The sequence below is a fragment of the Carassius carassius genome, chromosome 30, assembly GCF_963082965.1.
Source record: "Carassius carassius chromosome 30, fCarCar2.1, whole genome shotgun sequence".
Taxonomy (NCBI): Eukaryota; Metazoa; Chordata; class Actinopteri; order Cypriniformes; family Cyprinidae; genus Carassius; species Carassius carassius.
The window spans coordinates 12,592,211-12,610,788 of record NC_081784.1 but is presented as its reverse complement, the minus strand read 5'-3'; the positions used below and the strand labels follow the sequence as shown (position 1 = coordinate 12,610,788).

The 18,578-nt window shown below is 38.9% G+C and overlaps 1 long non-coding RNA gene across 1 annotated transcript; it reads right to left on the bottom strand.

Moving 5' to 3' along the window:
- Positions 1 to 2,671: 2,671 nt before the first annotated feature.
- On the bottom strand, positions 2,672 to 5,533 carry LOC132111140 (uncharacterized). The gene is made up of 3 exons (XR_009424738.1): positions 5,248 to 5,533; positions 4,919 to 5,032; positions 2,672 to 2,706 (listed from the first exon to the last, which is right to left on the bottom strand). It is a non-coding gene; the product is annotated as an uncharacterized LOC132111140 (long non-coding RNA).
- Positions 5,534 to 18,578: the final 13,045 nt, after the last annotated feature.

The window sequence follows — 18,578 nt, the reverse complement described above, 5'->3', positions numbered from 1 at the left end:
ACATCACAATCTATAGTTCTCTTTCTCTGAGGGACTATTTAACTTATTCATTACTTTGAGTTGTTTTCAAACCTTTTCAACGGCAATAATTCATCTGGCATAAAGAACAGTTGGCAGAAAGAACATTTTGTTTGCAGTGTGGTTAAAAATGTTTTGATATGGATAAGAGGCCTCAAGACCAAATATATTCAATGGGTCAGTCTTGCAAAAAAGAAATAGATCCATTCACAAGATCAGCAACATACAATTTCATAATGTGTGGAAAGATGAGGCATGCATGAGCATGAATCATGCTAACCAGACCCTCTATCTATTATTATCAACAGAAGCTTGGATTGCTGACCAACAAAGGTGAATTAACATTTTGGCAAGCAAAGCACAGGCACCAAATGTCCTGTCATCATGTAAATTAGCTGCATTATTAAAAAAAAAAAAACAAGGTCAGTCTAATGTGATTAAGATATTTTCTTTTCCTGTCTGACACAATTTTGCGGTGTTTTTCCACAGAAGTAGTCCTTCTCAATGGTGCAAATTGAACACACGGCATTATTAGTGAGAAGAAAAATCCCTGAACAGAAATGAGAAACTCATAACTGACAAAAAAATTTACCCATGCTTATCATTATCTATACACATAATCACCTGAAACTCAACACGAATGGATGCGTTTATTGCAAGCTCTTCAGGACAGCCCCAAATACAGCACTGATTTTTGGCTGAAATCCATATTGCGCTCTAAATACCATGGATGCCCTTATTCCCCCCCCCCCCCCCCTCCCATGCCCTCTGGGCAGTACAGAGTAATGCAATACTAGACTGAGATGCTCTATGAGTCGCAATGGCTCCAGTGTAAATAATTCTGGCTGGTTAATCTGTAGTGCAGCAGAACAAGCACACAGACCTTCATAAATTAGGTGAGTAATAGATGTGGAGCTGGCACAGGATCTGGGTGACACCAGAGCTGACAGCTTGCAGAAAAACAAGTGCAGAGTCAAGGCCTGTGTGAGGTCCATTTGGACAGAGGATGCATGCTTCCGCTAAAAGTGGAGGGACTGTGAGGGTGTGTGGAGGGTATTGAGAGAGAGAGTGAGGCATGAACGCGCAGAGTCTGGTGACATTCAGTCTAATTGCAGGACTGGGCTTTGACTGTTAAAACAAAATGAGTGAAGATTAAGTGGAGAGCCATGCTTAAAAGGACCCATCATTATTTAAAGGGTAAAAACATGAAAGCGGAAAAACCTTTCACTTCAACATGACCAGACCATCTGAGAGAATGAAGCAGAAGTTAGCAGAGCTAAACAAGTGAGAACATGAGAGGATTGAGGGAGTCACAAAAAGAGTGATGTGATCTTTCTGATATTCACCCGGGCATCATGTACCTTCTAATGAGGTCTGATCCGACGGAGATTAACTGGTATTTTGATTCAAATCTTTTTAATGAATTAATTTATTTGGTTCAGAAAACCAACCTTGGGGTGCGTTGATGGCATAAATTGCTGCTTAAAGGATTAGTTCACTTCCAGGATAAAAAGTTCCTGATAATTTACTCAGCCCCATGTCATTCAAGATGTTCATGTCTTTCTTTCATCAGTCACAAAGAAATTATGGTTTCTGAGGAAAACATTCCAGGATTTTTCTCAATATAATGGACATAAATGGGAGCCAACAGGTAGCAAATGGGCAAGATATGCATTTGTGGTTAAAAAGTATATACATTTTTATTTTTATACACAGTTTCCTGAAATCGTAGAAACTTTGTTGAACATCTGTCGTTTGAACCACGTTGGTTAGAACTGTTGTTAATGAGGTCAAGCAGGTGGGGGAGTGATAACTTTTGCAAATCAATTAGTCTGGGACCACATTAATGTCACATTATTTCTCTAAATAATGAACATGCCATCCAAGGACTGCTTTGCTATTGTTATCTTTGACATGAAATTCAATTTTTATAAGTATGGAATGAAAGTTTTAGATTGCACTGCTTAATTTTAGTCTGGTGCATAAACTGTTTTTAACCACAGGTGAAGAGCTGTAGTTTAAACCACATACAGTAACTTACGATGCTGTTTGAAAATGTTCACTGGAACAATGGGAAACACCAAATATTTCAACAGTTAGTAAAAATGGAACTTGCAACCAAGGTTGGATAACTGTTCTTTTGGCAAACGCACCCCTGAATGATTTGTTTATGAATCAGACTCATCTGGTTCCTGGGTTAAAACTGCTGACTTACTTAACAGGATTTCTTGACCTCAAAGAGATAAGATTTTCAGTTTATAACTACATACATATCCAAACCCGATCACATAAGGAAGCATAACAATTTTAATTAGATTCAAAATTGCTGGTGATTTGATTAGTTTAAAAACATACCTAAACCTAACCATCAGTAAGTAAAATGTAGAAATTCATACAAATTTGCCACCAATTCGCCAAATGTAAAAAAGTTACCAATTGCCATGAGAGTGTTTTAGTGTTTCTTAAGAAGTCTACACACACACACACACAAAAATAATAATTTTATAGCCATTGCTGATTAATAATAATTAAAAACATATCAGAGGTTTTTGGAATTCCAAATCTATAAAAATTTTTAAGGCATAAATGTATTTAAAAAAAATTCAAACCCGGTGTCAAACCCATTTGTACAAAATTAAATCCAAGCAGGGCCTCCCTGGGAATCTATCAAGCATCTAGCTGATAGTCCTGTGAAGGAAAGAGGGGACATAGATAACAAGTAGCTCATAGTCAGACACAGCACGCTTATCGCCCTTCACTTTCTGACAGACCCCTTTCTAATGCCACAGCCTGGAGAAGTTCTATGGCAGACATGAGAAATAGATCTCTGTCGTAAAAAAAGATATTGGGAGGACAAAGTGTGTCAGGTCAGCACCTGAGGAAAGCTGCCATGGCATAAGCCCAGCCTCGGCCACTGAACAGCATTGAGAGCCTCCTGCGGCAGACAGGAGAGAGCGATGACCCATCCCTCTGCCTCTGATGGCCTTATTAAAGACATCCACTACCACACATTGACTCACTGTATGTAAATAATTCAGATGTACAGTAAAAGCATCATATGTGGATTGTTATAACTGCAATGTGTACATAAGCAAAATATTCTCAATAATAATTTAAAGAGAGAAATATCACGTTTCACTCATGATCAAATAATAAACAATTTATACTTCAGATCAAATGAAAATTCAATATGATAATTGATTCATCATTTTAATCTTAGTTTGTAATAATAATAAATACAGAATTAAAACTGACGGCCGGCGGAGATCTATCAGTCACGCTGCTGCGTCTGCTCATCAGAGCTAATTTGGGTGTGCAGTTAACACTTCCATAAGTAAAGAGAGTGAATGTGGCCCTATTAACGAATGCATGCTGACAAAAGAACAGAAATATTCTTCCCCAGCTGTGAATGCTGCTTTTTTTTTCATCAAAATGAACATGTCATGCTTCACCTGTGTTACCAACAGCATTGCCAAAGGTAAATGAACACAAACACAACAAACGTGAGTGAAGCACAACGGAAGCTCTTATCCTTTGGGCTGCTTAACACATTAGGGTTTAATCTGTGGCACCCAACTGACAACCCTGAAGTAAAATAACTATACAGCTTTTATTCAATACTTGTACCCAAAAGTAAAGAGAGGAAAAGATTTGAGTTCACTCACAGTAGTGGTTCTCAACTGGTGGCTAATAGACAGTAGGGACAAATAATGTTAAATGCAAATAACTAAATGCACCATATTTAGGATAGGAAAAATCAAATAATAGTAAATAATAAAATCTGAGTTGATAAAAATACTAGAAATCATACACTAGTTGACTTGGTTAAAGGTTAAAGAAAAATAAAACTGGGTATAATGTACACTACATGACTAAGGATCACATACTCACAAGTCACAAGTAGTTCTAAACACAAACTTTAGCAGAAACATGCCTTGTTTCTAGGAGACGCATGACAAATGAAAACAATTTGTGCTACAATTGGCTTAAAATAACCAACATGTTTGACATCCTCTAACTGGATGGAATTTTTCTGAAGTAAAATAAAAAAAAACAGTCTATGTTCTTCATAATTTGTCAACTCCAACTGCTTCTGGCATCTAGCGTCAACTCAAAAGATATGTAGTGTATTCCACACTTTACACTGTTTCTGAACATAGGCACAAAACAGCACAAACACACACCGCCTGCTCTAAAAACAACAACACGATTCTGGAGGCATGGGAAATCTGTAGGCTCAGGGAATGAGTCCTCTATCAATCACAGGTGAAGAGGAGAAAGCAAAGAGACTGCACTGCACAGAGAGAGAGAGAAGAAAAAGAGAAAGCCATCCTTCACCTGTTATAATTAGCTCTGGCCTTTTCACAGGATTAATTAAAACAAGTTTCTTTCCTGAGTTAACCACAAGGGATGAGCTGCAGGACCAATATAACCATATAGCTGAAGTAGAGATAATGCATGTGGTGATGTCTACAGATTCCTCTCTCACGGATTACTCTATTTTTCTTTCTACTGATCCGTTGACCCTAGTGACTTTGGCTTTGAGGCCCCATTCACAGCTCACACAAACAGCATCACCCTATCTACTAAAGATTTATGAGATGACCTCTTTATGTCAGTGTGCATTTGCAGATCTCACACACACACACACACACACACACACACACACACACACACACACACACACACACACACACACACACACACACACACACACACACTTTTCCCTTTATTTCCTCTTTCTCTCTTTCTTGTGCACAGATACTAAGGATCTTGTTATCCTCCCAGTGGCTGCTGCGTTGCATTAATATGGCTGCAAGTTGTCTTCTCTATGAGGGAGAGACTACTTGAGGGAGAAGGAGGGATAGATGAGGATAAGAGGCCTGATGGATATCTTTACCTGAGCGGCTAAAAGCGGAAAGGAGGGCGCGTGGACCTTGAGCAGCGTGAGGGGAGTGTTGGTCTTATGATGGATGGCAAGGAGCCGGGTGTGTCTGGATCAATGCTGTGAGCTCTGTAGTGTGAAACAGGTGAGAGAAAGATGAGAAATGAGCACTGGGGCCCGGCCTTGCTGTGCAGTTTGCCATTTCCAAGCACACTGATCATTTTCACACCAACACACGTGTGCACACAAAACGCACACAAAACACAACCCATTTGCATCATCCTCAATCTGTCTTCTCCATCCAAGCCGAATAAGAATGGCTAACTTGGTTAGTCTTTCCTCACCCCTCTTCTTCATGGTAGCGTGAGGAGCTTCTGGGAGAGTGCTTGGACTGGACTGATATGTTCATCAGTGGTGAGTGATGCCTCTGGATGGCTCCGACAGCTGCCCGGCCCTTTGTGACAGAAGAGCGGAGACTGTGTGAGCTAAGCAACTAATCTTTCACTGACAGACAGCCGGACAGCCTTTGCTCTCAGATGACAGACTGAAAAAAGTGCTGAATTATAGAGTTCTTCTTCAAAGTACCTTCTACAAATGTGCCATGGCACTCTACCTGGTCTTCACATAATTACTGTATACACAAGTTTTGCAAAACATGAAAATGTAGCTGCAGGTACAAAACACTGGTGATGCTAAAAGCACCACAAATTGTATATCTACTGACACAGACACAAAGTACTGTAGATGAGAAGGTTATCAGTAAAAAATAAAATAAAATACTATATTAATATAATAATACATTATTAATTTATTAAACATAGATTATTTAAACCACAGGCTGGTTGTGAGAAAAAAAAATTAAGCAGGAAGAATTCCACGACAATATTTTGTTAATTTGGGGTACTGGTGGTTCATGGCTTTAGCAATGTCAATGTCATGGGATTGACTCCCAGGGAATACACATACAACTGATGAACCTTGAACACACTGTAATGAACCCTGAAAACTGTAAGTAGCTGAAATGCATTAGAAAAAACAATGAGCTCTTGAAGTTTTAAAATTGCATTTAAATGTTGATTTCAAAAATTATTTTATAAAATATACTCTACTTTGATATAATTTTATATACAGTACTTTTCAAAAGTTTTGGGTCAGTAAGACCTTTTTGTTTAGTCTTGTATGCCCACCAAATTTGATTTAATACAGTGAAAACAGTTATATTGTGCAAACATTATAACAATTTAAAATAAGCGTTTTGTATTTTAATATACCGTATTTTTCGGACTATAAGTCGCACCTAAGTATAAGTCGCATCAGTCAAAAAATACGTCATGATGAGGGAAAAAACATATATAAGTCGCACTGGACTATAAGTCGCATTTATTTAGAACCAAGAACCAAGAGAAAACATTACCGTCTACAGCCGCCAGAGGGCGCTCTATGTTTTCAGTGAAGGCTACAGGAGCACTGAGCAGCATAGAGCGCCCTCTCGCGGCTGTAGACGGAAATGTTTTCTATTGGTTCATTTCTCTTGGTTCATGTCAAATTTATTTTGATAAATAAGTCGCACCTGACTATTAGTCGCAGGACCAGCCAAACTATGAAAAAAAGTGCGACTTATAGTCTGGAAAATACGGTATTTAAAATTTTTATTTATTCCTGTAATGGCGAAGCTTAATTTTCAGCAGCCATTACTTCAGTGTCACATGATCCTTTACAAATCATTTTAATACGCTGATTTGCTACTCCAGTAACATTTCTTACAGTTTTTCTCGATTGGTTTGGCTCATTTCTTGAAACCGAGATGACATTCTCAAAACCATAAGGTCATTTGGCCAAACAGTCTTACAGTTCTGCTCAACATTATAGCTCACTAGCAAAATCAAATATCTTTCCCAAAACTCTTCTTCCATGCTTCAAAAGCAGATTCCTTTCCCATATAAAAGGTCAGTACAGTCAAAATAGCACAGATACTTCACAATTGCCTTGGCACATGTGCATTCATTTAGTGCTTTTGTCAAAATAACCTGGATGGTTTAGCACAACACCATGGATCCCCTGCAAAAGCTCATATCTCTCCCAAAACAGTTTATCCATGTGTCAAAACTAAATTTCCTTCTCATATAAATAGTCAATGCCCCCAAAATGCATTATACCTTTGGCATTGTTTAAGCACTGCAAGTCAAAATGCTTAGACGTTTTGTCACTGAGGCACAGGTCTAGCAACAGAATACCACTATGAATAAAACTAAAAGATTTTACAGTAAAATCAGCCTCCAATAAACCACTCATACTCAAGGAAACTGTAAACATTTTTATTCGTACAAAGAAATGTTAACATTAGAGAACATACTGTGAAAAGAAAACATATACAGGATTCTGTAAATGTGAACAGTTATAAACACAAACAAAAAACAAAAAAACTCTAGCCTACCATACTGTAAATAAAGTTTCAGAACTATAGGACAGTAATATTTTCAGTGGTCGCCATTGTCACCCTCTCTTTCCTGGCCACCATCCTCATCCTCCTGGCCATCGACGCGCTGCTCTCTGTTAGGCCATAAATTCTCATCCACATCGCAACGGATATTTTCTCTTGCGATGCAGCGAGGGAAGAAACGGCGTGAATGTCTCAACCATCCCCTACATTGATCCCCTGTGATGTCCTCACATGCAGCATCCATTGCATGCAGCAGGGCCCTCTGGTCTTGAGCCTGATGCTCATACACCCTCCCACCTCCAAGCTGATTGATTGTCAAGTACTGTCATAAATTTATCAAATGTTCCAAGAAATTCTTTCATGGTATTATATCTTTGACTAATTTTGACAGTTGAACAGACAATTGTGCATATGATGACTTACACAATGAAACCATGCTGATATGTTTTGGAGAGAGTAACCATTTCACTGAAAAATCAACTAATCAGTTTAGATCAGCAAGATCTATTTATTTGGAAAATTTGCTAAATGTGGGCTCATTGTGCTAACTGTAGCTACTTGTACATAATCATTTGAAAAAAAGCACAGAGTCACTTGAGACATGTACTAAAGCATTTGCAATTTGATAAAACCAATGAAAAATGACCTTCTGTTGTGAACAATTGCAAGGTGGTTTGGAGATTTGTCCATGTTATTTTGAGAATGTCATCTCGGTTTCAAGAAATGAGCCAAACCAATCGAGAAAAACTGTAATATTATCAATGCCAAAAACAGTTTTGCTGATTATTATTTTAAGGAAACCGTGACATCAAGCCGTCTGTCTTTGAGAAAACATGAGACAGAGGGGGAAAACAGAAAGTGAAAAGCTTGGGGAAGATGTACGACTCACTGGCCTGCCACATACAGCAGATGTTGTTGCCTATTGAGCTGTTAATTTAACGGGAGTTTATTGAATAGTAATTAGGAGGAGCTCACTTACCATGATAGAAGAAGAGCCTGCTCTGCAAGCTAAACTTGTCTTCACACTCTCTTCCTCCTCGCTCTTTCACCTCACTTCCATGGCTGTTCATCAGGAAACCTGGAGAAAAAAGATAGATAGATAGATAGATAGATAGATAGATAGATAGATAGATAGATAGATAGATAGATAGATAGATAGATAGATAGACATACAGAGAGCCTGGATAACCTGGACGGGGGAAAAGACATATATATATATATATATATATATATATATATATATATATATATAGTTATTATTATTATTTTATTTTATTTTTTGACTATTCTTATTAAAATATGGTAAGGATATGTCTGTGGTGTCACAGTGTCTGGGTTGTGTCCCTGGGTTTCCACTAGATGTCCTCCTTTCTCACGGTGTCTGTCACTTTATCACTTCCTGTCTCCTTATTTGGTCACCTTCCTCCTTGTTTAGTTAATTGATTGTTCCCCACCTGTCTCCTGTTTCCCCATCATCCTTTTGTGTATTTATACCCGGTCTGTCTGAGTCTGTGTTACGGAGTCCTTGTTTAATGTTAAATGTTAATTCATGTCCGTCAATGCCTTGCCTTGCCTTGCCTTGCCTTGCCTTGCCTTGCCTTGCCTTGCCTTGCCTTGCCTTGCCTTGCCTTGCCTTGCCTTCTTGTTTATGTTATGTTTGGATTTACCGGTTTTGACCCTGCCTGGACTGTTTAACCCTTTGGATTTGCCCTTTATTAAAGACGTACTCGCAATTGGTTCTCTCTCCTGTGTTTTCCATAACACCGAACGTGACAGAAGGACTCCGTCACTACAAGATGCCCGATGCTGTTCCGGAGACCGAGGCGGTGCCCGAGGCTGTTCCGGAGGCCGAGGCGGTGCCCGAGGCCGCTCCCGAGGCCGTGACCGAGGCAGTGCCCGAGTCCGTTCCAGAGGCGGTGCCCGAAGCCGAGGCGTCTCAAGTCTCCACAGGCAGTCCAGAGTCGAGTCAGGTTCCAGTTGACCCTCCAGAGGCGAGTCAGGGGCCAGTGACCTCTCCAGAGTCAGGGCCAGTCACCGTTGAACTTTCAGAGTTAAGTCAAGTCACTGGGTGGTCTGCTGCTCCGCCCTGTTGGACTCCGGCATCGACCACAGGGGCGTGGTGGTCATCTGCTCCACCCTGGAGGACTCTGGCCTTGACCACAAGGGTGTGGTGGTCTTCCGCTCCGCCCTGGGAGGCTTCCGCTCTGACCACACGGACGTGGTGGTCTTCTGTTCCGCCCTGGGGGGCGTTTGCCCTGACTACACGGTTGTGGTGGTCTTCCGCTCCGCCCTGGAGGACTCTGGCCTTGACCACAAGGGTGTGGTGGTCTTCTGCTCCGCCCTGGGGGGCTTCATGTTGTTTTTTTTTTTTTCCCCTTTTGTTTTTTGTGTTAATGTCTTTCCCTGTCCCTTTCTGTTAGTCTGGCCCTCTGTCCCTCCCCCTGAACCTCCTCCGGTCCTCCTCCCTCCTGGTCTTTCCGTGTTGTGTTTCATTCTGGTGCCTGGTCCCCATGTTTTTCTTTTCTGGCCCTCCGTCCCTCCCCCTGAGCCTCCACCTGTCCGCCTCCCTCCTGGTCTGTTTTGTGTCTGTCGTGGAGCGTCTGGGAGCCGCTCCGTAGAGGGGGGGTTCTGTCACAGTGTCTGGGTTGTGTCCCTGGGTTTCCACTAGATGTCCTCCTTTCTCACGGTGTCTGTCACTTTATCACTTCCTGTCTCCTTATTTGGTCACCTTCCTCCTTGTTTAGTTAATTGATTGTTCCCCACCTGTCTCCTGTTTCCCCATCATCCTTTTGTGTATTTATACCCGGTCTGTCTGAGTCTGTGTTACGGAGTCCTTGTTTAATGTTAAATGTTAATTCATGTCCGTCAATGCCTTGCCTTGCCTTGCCTTGCCTTGCCTTGCCTTGCCTTGCCTTGCCTTGCCTTGCCTTGCCTTGCCTTCTTGTTTATGTTATGTTTGGATTTACCGGTTTTGACCCTGCCTGGACTGTTTAACCCTTTGGATTTGCCCTTTATTAAAGACGTACTCGCAATTGGTTCTCTCTCCTGTGTTTTCCATAACACCGAACGTGACATGTGGACTGTAGGATATAATAACCCTCACTTGCACTATGCAATAATCCAATATATTACTCAAAGCATTGTGGTTCCTCAGATATAACGAATTGTATTATTCCAAATGTTATTATTTGTGGAGAACTCTTAATGCTCTATTTATCAGGGTGAGAGGGTGCCGAGGAAAATCAATGTTTAATCAGCAGTTAGCTGTTTGTACGGGGCACAGAGTAAAATCCTGTAACCCAGACATACTCATTGATATAACTCAGAGTCCATAATCAATATCTACAACTCCACAGAACACAACACCAAAGTGCATATGATCCCATCAAAGTTTACAACAGCCTGTCCTATGAATAAGAATATAGAGATCTCTTTCTGTGTGCTAATCAGATAGACTCGCTCCAGCGGTTCAGCTTGGGAGGGCATGTTATAAATCAGAGAAGAAGTTTTACTAACAGTGTTGACTTTCTCTTTCCTCTCGGCGTGTGTGGGGTTCAGGCACCTGGTCTCTGTCGTCAGTCTAATATGGACTCTGCCAGCTCCATGCCCACAAACATATGCTGCCATTGTGATGGAGATGAGTAGCAGGGATGCTTTCCTCTTTCCTTTCACTAAGCAGCCAATGGGAGACCCCCATTGGGGGTCGTAGGTCAAGTGGGAGGGTATTGTGATTGGTGGGCTCAGGGGAAAGGCCTTGAGGATGTGTGAATTAGGTTCATCAGCATGAGGTCACGCATGTTTGAAAGTGTACGTCTGACCCCTTGTGTCGTCCAGCCCTGACAACTTCATCAAGCTTTAACCTTATGAATAGAAATCAGAAGAGTCATGAATTTTAACACGCCCACAGGGCCAAGTATTCTCCATGGTTAACAAAACTTAAAACCAGTGAACTGTTTTCAACGTCTGTCGCAGACTCATTTGATTTACACTTGATTCCACTGCATTAAAAACTCTCAGAATGGGCTTAAAATCAATCATTTTGTTTAAAACAAGGTAGGAAAGTGTGAATTTAATTATTTTATAATTATTTCTTACAATCAGTTTAACACATCTGCAGAAATGAAGAAAATATTGATATTGGTCACATTGTTGCTGATGAAACTGTAAATTGGTTGGATGCATATGAACGCAGCAGATGTTTTATCTAAAACAACTTTATCAAAAGTGCATTCATGTTATACATTTATATGCCTGTGTACACATCAAATCAAACCCAGGGTCTTTTCTAGAAATTGTCCTTACTTTATTTCAAAAGGTAACCTACTTTATAAATCACCAATAGAAGTGTGTAAAATTCCTTCAGTGTGTTCCCCTGAATTTGTTGTATCATAAACGAATAATTAAAAAGTATGGATTATATTTTCTTATTCCTGTTTTCATATTTGGCTTATTTCATTAATATAATTATTTAATAGTGAATAATTATTGCAGATATTGCTGTATTATGAAAAATGTCGATAGGTTCTAAAACAAAAAGTTTGGGGTTAAGATTTTTAAATGTTTTTGCGATCAAAACTGCATTTATGTAATCAAAAGTAGGTACTACAGTAAAAACAACAATATTGTGGAATAGTATTACTGTTTACAACAAACACCCGCTTACCCCACTGAAAGGCTTGAAAGAGCAAGAACAATTTTTAATATAACTCCGATTGGATTATTCTGAAAGAAGAAAGTCACATACACCTAGGATGCTTCGAGGGTGAGTAGAAGATGGACGAATTTTCATTCTCTGGTGAACTAGCCTTTTAAGTCTTCAATGTCAATGATCATTCAGAAATATTTTTAATATGCTGATTTGGTGCTTAAAGGGACTGTAAGTAGGAATTACTCCCATCTAGTGGTGAAATTGTATTTTGCATTTAAACTAATTTTGCTCTCCAGCGCCTCGCTTTTTCAAATGCGCGTTGCATCTACGGTAGGCGATATGTACCAAAAAGCTTTGACAGGATGTCTTCTAATAGCACTTCGTTGAATTTTCCTTCAGGTGAACAGGTGTGTTATTTCAAACAAACTGCAACATGACAACTAACAAACGAATGTTACAGTATGAATTACTGACTTTGGAAAACATGAAATATTGTAATTAGTAGTTATGTCTTCTTTATTCGTTATATTTTCTGAATTATGTGCATTGTTAGATATCATCATCATCAGATGATTCAACAATAGGGAGAGGAAGAGGTAGAGGGAGAGGACAGAGAGGCAGTGGATCAGTGGGATCTAGGCGAGGAGGTGGACGAGGAAGAGGAGGAGAGCGAGAGTCAATACCACGACGACAAAGATGCCCGGCAGCTACGAGAGACGATCTTGACAGAGTTGAAAGTTTACAAAGACAGAGAAGAGAAGCGACCGAGGTTTGTACAATTTATGTCTACATTACTCAATAGCTGCTATTCATCAAATAGCCTGTTTAACTTTTAACTATAAATGTTCGTCTATCTATATAATAACAACCAAGCAAAGAAAAAATATTATAATATAGATTGTAACACTGACTTACCTGTCGAGAAGAAAACAGGCCACTTCAGCGTCTCTTTTGAAATCTTTATCCAGCATTAGCTCTTTCCACCTAGAAAAAGCTTCCCCGACATTAACTCTTGTTTTCTGTAATCTACGGTCACATTTCCTTTTACGTTCTATTTTTGACTGTTTTGGCGACGATGTTTTCTTCTCCTGTGGCGCGGCATGTGTATGGTCCATAATAAGAATGCAATCCAGACTTTTAAACTTTTAAACTTTAGATAATAAAATACCTAAATAGTTACTTATTGTCCCTTTAAGAAATATTTCTTATTGTGATCAATTTTGCAAAAAAGTGTTTCTGCTTAACATTTTTGTGAAATCCAAGACAGCCTGCCGATATTTTTTTCAGGATTATTTGATGAATAGAAAGTTCAAATGAACAGCATTTATCTGAAAGGGCAAAGACTTTTAAAGTATGACACAATAATTCTGTCACTTCTGATCAATTTAAAGTGCACTTGCTGAATCAAAGTTGCCCATTTCATCCAAAATGAAATTACACACCCCAAACTTGAACAGTAGTAGGGCCTATATAATTATAAAAATCACTATTAGTAATAATATAAATGTTTCCCACAACAACGTGACATTGTATGGACAAAAGTATCTGCCCAATGACAATGCAATATTATAAAACTTTCAACATGTAACAAAATGCAAGAGGTACCAAATGAGAGATGGAAACTAATTGACACATACCAGTCAAAACTCTTAAGCAGGCTGTTCCAGGCTAAACATTGATTTTAAATAAAACACTAGATGTCTGCAGCTACTTGGAGCACATTTCAAAATGTCACATTTCTGGCCTGCTGGCTTTGAGCTGTTTAGCTGCTCCACACCACAAGAGCAGAGGCGAAAACGGCCTGTGTTAATACCCCATCAGTCTCTCATTGATTTCATGTTAGTTGCTCAAACCGACTTTTCTTCTCAAATCAATTTGAATTTGAAAAGAAAAGAAAACCAGAGGCAAAAATGAGCACGCAAGGCTGCAACCTTTGATCCCGGCATAATTGAAAGAAAAGGTTATTACCATATCCTAATGCATAAACGCAGCCAAGATTTCTCATTGTCAAAGAGATTATACGAGGCAATGTTTGCATAAGATAAAATATAAAATAGTATAAAACAAAAGCAGATCAGTATTGGGGGGGTAATAATTTTAACTAACGATGCTATAGTTTACTACAGTTTAACCTTAACTGTAACGTTACAACAGTAGTTCGGATATTATCACACAATGCATTTCCAGTAATTAGCTACTTTTTCCGAAGACTCGCAATGTTTCGATGTTTGTCGACACTAGTGAGCTTAGGGAATAATCATACAAGCTGTGCTAATTAGTGTGCTCAGTAGCATTAAAATCAGATTCAATCCACTGAATCAGTTCATCCTAAACAGTCCTGTCATTCTAATTTATTCTAGTCAATCAGTTCGACATTATCATAGACTGTATAAAAACATGGATGTAGTGTCCGTGACGTCAACCATAGGTTTCTGAAAAGAGTTTTTGAAACCAAAAGTAGGCGGAGCGGGCCATCGCCATCTTGGCAGCGCATCACCGCGCGTCATTCTGGGGTAATCAAAAATAGGCAAAAAGGCGGGAGCTGGTTGCTGAAACCATGCCCACCTAGCGCGACGACGGTGACAATCCACTCTAGTGGCCACGCCCTTAATTATGCAGAACTTTAAGGCTTAATATAATTTAAATGATGAGTTATAAAAAAATTCACCCCCCCCTCACAGTTGTCATGAAGGGTAAAATTTGCTATATAGACCAAAATAATTTTTTGCACCAGGCTAAATTTGGGCATTTTAACATGGGGATTCTATGGGACTGACTCTCTTTTGCAGCCAGCCTCAAGCGGCCAGTCGATGAACTTCCTTGTTGGCTTCATGAGAGAAAGCAGGAGGTTGCCGCTCGGTCATTACCGGTCCTCTCTGTCCTTCATTTGGAAAGTTAAATCCATTTTGATGAATCAGTTAGGTAGGAAAAAATTATGTAAAAAAAAAAATAACAATAAAAAATAAAAGATTCACCCTTTTGATTCATACTTTCAACTCCGTTTTGTAAAATCAGCCTACACAATTTTTATGTTGTATTTGTATTTCATTCAAACCTCATTTTTTTATGCCATAAAAATAAGCTGTATATGAATAACATAGGGGAGTTTTATGGTAACACTTTACATTAAGGTTCATTAGTTAACATTAGTTAACTGCTTTAGTTAACAAATGAGCAATAATAGGCCTACTTCAACAGCATTTAACATTATTAAAATTAAACGTTATGCGTGCTAACATTATTTAATGCACTGTGAATTAACATGAACTAAAGATGAATGACTATTTTTATTAACAAAGATTAATAATATAATGTATTGCTCATTGCTAATTCACGTTAGTTAATACATTAAAAACACAATATGTACGATTTTTTATTCATATTTATTATCCCAAAACCACTAGAACAGTGTTATATATTTTGCTGACTTGAGTACTTACATTATCCCAAATGTTTCAAAGAATGTTTAAATCCAGAGAAAATAGCAATTTTAACTAGTGACACAGACCTTGTCCATAGTGTTGCTTGCCAATGACGTTACAACCCCTCCATTTCCGGTTTTGTTTTGTAGAAAACACGGGAACATCATAGACTGTAAATACGCTTAAATATGTTATGCGTTTTAATAGACCAGTGACGACTGCACAGTGTAGCATCATAACAGAATTTACAAATGTAGTGTGATAAAACTATATATATATATATATATATATATATATATATATATATATATATATATATATATATATATATAAAACATATTGAATACAAATTTCTTTCAAAGATATTTCACAACTTTACTGTTACTAATACTTTTGCTGTATTTTAGATTAGCAGAAGAGACTTGGTGAGCAGAGGACACACACACACACACACACACACATTATATATATATATATATATATATATATATATATATATATATATATATATATATATAATTTTGTCAAACCACCTCCAGTAATTATAACACTATCCTTGTTATGATGGATTTAAAAGTCTTCAAAGCGTGAAATGCAAATACTTGAACACACTGTAGGTAAAAACAAGCACTGACATACTAGATTAATCACTCAATCATGAGATCCACTAGACACGCCAATGCCTACCTTACTGCCCTCTAGTGAACACTACAGACAGTACCATACTTCACTCCTGGAACATACTAAAACCCAATACTGGGCCCCAATAATAGGGTTAAAACTTCTTTTAGCATCACTGAATGCATCTAGTGACTTCCTGCACAAAAAACAGCTTCTGAAGAACTTCATATCTGATAAAGGTGACACAGGGACAGATGAACCAGAAAAGCTGCAATGCAGAGAGGCAGATGGAGGAGTAGAGAGCATTAATATGGGACAGTCATTTAGCTCTTAGACACGCACCCGCATATGGGAAGTTGATTAATGAATTTCATCTGAAATGTGACATTGAGCTGATGTAGTTAAATGTCAGTCGAGTGACTTTTAGAGAGAATCTTTCCTAGGCGACGAAAGGGGGCTGCCCAGACTGGCGGTCGGCCTTCTTCCTTTTCACAGCTCAACTGCTTGTAATGAATCACTGGCCAACACAATATCCACTCCCCTGAATGAGCGAGAAAGCCCCTCGAGCTTTAAAGCAGCATCCATCTGCACATAAGTCTCCTCCTGCCACCTCAACTGCAGCAAGTAAAACAAATGCAGTTGGTCATCACTGCCAGTCATGCTTTAAGGACCTGACGAGAAACGACTGCATGTCCCTCCCACCCTCCCCCAGTCGCTGGGCATATCTATATTTCAAACCCTCTGTTCTGTCCCTTTCTCTCTTTCTCTCTCTCTTTGCGGTGGAGCCCAGGCAAGAAATCACTCTCATTCAGCCAAGGACACAAACTCCCATCACACACAAACACACAGAGGCACGCTCTCGATATAAATATCTCTAGCGCTCTGGATAGCTCTGAGATTTATTCTGCTGCCAAGCCAGCAGAAAATTGACTTGTTTCATGGAGGCAGGCTATTGACACACTACCATTGGGAGAGTTAGGGAGGCAGAGAGAGGGATGGATGGAAACAGAGAGAGAGAGAGAGAGAGAGAGAGAGAGAGAGAGAGAGAGAGAGCCAGAGAGGAAGACGCAAGCCACTCCATTACTGGATAATGTAATCAGCAGTGTGGGAAATGGCGATGAGTAAAATGGTACAGCTGACTTTTATATAAGAGGATATTGATGACATAAGCTGAGGAGGCAGACGTCCTCCCCTCTGCTCCTGCGGATTGATAAAGAAGCTCATTTAGCCAGTATATCATTCTTTCCCCAGAAGAGCAGCGAGAACTGCTGGGCCTGGAGCGAGGCGTGAAGGCAGGGGTAGACAGGGAGAGATGGCAGATAAACAAGCTGAGATCTAACCATAGCCTTTCCAGGCAACAACAACAACAACAAAATACATGACAAAAACACGCAGTCTTCTTTTCACCAGTACTGTGAAGCGATGCAGATTACATGGGTGATTATGATGGGTGCATTATGATACTGCCTAATCTTGAGCGCTTTAATGTCAACAAAGTGAATCAAAAGTGACCCTGGAATTTTGAAATGCATGTTCCTGATTTGTGCATGTTGCTCTCAAAGAAATAAAAAAATGTCTTTGTAAACTTGTAAAAAAATAAATAAATATGCAATGAAGGATAATGTATTCTCTGTTTCTATATGAATTTAGCTTTCATTTTAAAGAAAACAGCGTATCATTGTGGCGTGGCTGATACAGAAGAGCGCAACATAAGGCGATATGGAGAGACACAGAGGAGACGGTTGACAAAGGAATTTTTGAATAAAGTTGTTATTTATGTTTTTTTCGCTGACATAAAGTATTCTTGTTGATTCATAACGTTACGGTTGAACCACTGATGGCAGATGGACAATTCTGACGATGTCTTTCATACTTTTCTGGACCTTGACAGTGTAATTTACTTCATACTAGTAAATGGGACAGACACAGGCCTCCCGGTTTTCATCCAAAATATCTTAAATTGTGTTCCGAAGATGAACAAAGCTTTTAGGGGTTTGAAACGACATGTAAGTGATTAATGACAAAATTTTGGGGTGGAGTATCCCTTTAAAAAAAAAGATTGATGATTTCTGAATGATCATGTAACACTAAGACTGGAGTAAGGGTAATGAAAAATTCAGCTTTGCATCACAGGAATAAGCTGCATTTGAAAATAAAATCTAATAAATAAAAATTGTGATAAAATTTCACCATATTACGTTTTTTAATATATATATTATTATATTAATAATATATAATTGTAGCCTTCCTGAGCATAAGTGACTTCTTTCAAAAAGATCTTGTATATATATATATTTTAAAAAACCTACTATTGCATAAATTTAACACCCACTTTTCACCATCCAATTAATTTCTGACAGCTCAAATCATAAATATATACAGATTAGTATAGTAAGTAAAATAAGTTTGCTTGTTCAAAAATAGAGCATGCACACATTTTTTTGTACATTTGGAAATGAGAAAGTTAAAGAAACAAAGGGTGAGGGAGTGAAAAAGAAAGAGTGAGGAGAAAGAGGAAGTATTTTTCCCTCTGGCCCGGTTTAA